This window comes from Nicotiana attenuata, chromosome 6, assembly GCF_001879085.1.
Source record: "Nicotiana attenuata strain UT chromosome 6, NIATTr2, whole genome shotgun sequence".
In the NCBI taxonomy this organism is placed as follows: domain Eukaryota; kingdom Viridiplantae; phylum Streptophyta; class Magnoliopsida; order Solanales; family Solanaceae; genus Nicotiana; species Nicotiana attenuata.
The window spans coordinates 58,474,596-58,476,748 of NC_031994.1; positions in this window are offsets into that span (position 1 = coordinate 58,474,596).

Sequence of the window (2,153 nt, forward strand, 5' to 3'; positions counted from 1 at the left end):
CCAAAAGAAATTAGGGTTTTCAACATCAATCGAGTTTAAAGATGATAAACAGATAAATCAAACAGATACTAGCAAACAACTTCAGAAACTCGAATGAACCCAAAAGAAATTGGGGTTTTCAACATCAATCGAGTTTTAAAAACAAATAAATCAAACAAATACTTAGCAAGCAGCTTTAGAAACTCGAATGAACCCACATGAAATTAGGGTTTTTAACATGCTAAACTCAAATAGGAGAATGACATGAGCAAAACATCAGAAATACATTAAGATCATAGAAGAGGTTTCAAATAATTTAAAAGAAAAACCCTAATCGGAAAACATGAAGAGTCGTTTTGAAGGCAAAATTAATGAAATTTCGAGAAGATGCTTAAAAACTCATGGCAAGCATGGATCTAAGGTAGATCTGAAAGAAGTCGAAAAGGTCTTAGAGATTAGGGTTTCAGAAGAACCCAAAAGCAACGAGAAAGGCCTTGAAAGTTACCGATCTAAACAGGAGAGTCAAAGGTCTGACTCGAATGGCCATGGCTGGCCGGAGAAAGGTCGGAGATGACCGGAGAAAGGTCGTCGAGCAAAGACTGGACCAAGCCCCTTCAGAGTCTGGTCATGAGACCACAGAACCAAACACGTAGAAGCCATGGAAGGCTGATACAGGTCTTAGATGACCCTGGAAAGCCATGGATTAGGGTAGATTAGGGTGGCGGCGGCTAGGGTTTGGGGGTGTTGCAGAGAGTGTTTGAGAGAGGAGGGATTTAGAGGCGGCGTATGGTGAGAAATGATAGGGTTTAGGGGGTCGTTTAGAATTAATTAAGGTAACGGTGGTTATTGGCTGTTGATCTGAATGATCAACGGCCCGGATTAAAACGGGCGAGTGGACGGGTTATGAAGATGGGTTTGGGTCGGATTAAATTGGAATTGGGTCGGGGGTTCAATTGGTTTCAATTGATTTCAATTNAATTGATTTCAAATTAGGGGTCAAGAATTGGGACTATAAATCGAAAATGAAAATTGGGACTAACATTTAAATAGCCAATTTTCCCCAAAAAAATAATAAATAATTTCTGAAAATAAATTAAAGGTACTAAAATGATGTATAATATATAATTAACAATTTAAAAATGTAGGATCACATTTTATAAACATGAGACCAATTTAAACCTAAAAATGGCTAATATTGCAATTATGTGCAATTAGCTTTAAAAATACTAAATGAGATTGTAAAAAATATGTAAAAATTACCTTAGCCATATTTTGGCAAAAAACATAAAAGTTCAACCAATGAATCACCAAAAAATGATAATTTAGAGATAATTATTAGATTTTTTATGGATAAATTAGGGGAATAAATTGATTTAAAAAATCTTTAAAATTAAGGAAAAATAAGGAAACACTTGGATATACTTATATATGCATACATATGCTGTTTTGAAGGTACTCTGCATATAAAATATATATAGAAAAAATTGGGTATCAACAGTTCCTTCTCGAGATTGTCGAGGAGAACTTGGTGGAGAAGGGGCAGGGTTCCATCACCTTGCAAATTCTCCTGGAGTTGACGGTCTCTTTGGTTGTTGTTGTCGTTGATATTTGACATGATTGATTGAATAAAAAGATTAATGTAGGAAGGATTAGATTATCAGATTCCCGGTAACGGAACCAATTTGTTTAACCAAAATTTGGGATTTCGGTCAAAGCTTTGTTTAGAAGAACTCGGGTTACTGATAATCAAATATATAATGAATAAAATGAATTGACTTTGATAAGCAGAAGAAAGCAAAATAAATCTGTATATTGCAAGAGTAATTTTTTTTGTGCCTTTACAAATGTTCAATCTTCTCCCTTTTATAGCTACCTCGAAGTAATAGAGTCTTTATGACAATTAATGGCATTAAATGTAACGTTATAATTGTTAATCATAACTGATTCTCTACAAATTCCATAACGCTTTCCGTAATTAATGCTATTAATTACCAATAATACGTATCTGTACCGCTTTTACTATAAAAGTTCATTCTTCTGATATAACTGCTGAATATCAATATATCCTTCCTCTGCCCGTGCCTGTTGAAGCTCGTGCCTTTGTTCTTTGCCAATCAGTCACTCTTCTACTAGTCCATGTGTCATGATATATCACCTCATATTTAATTCCATAC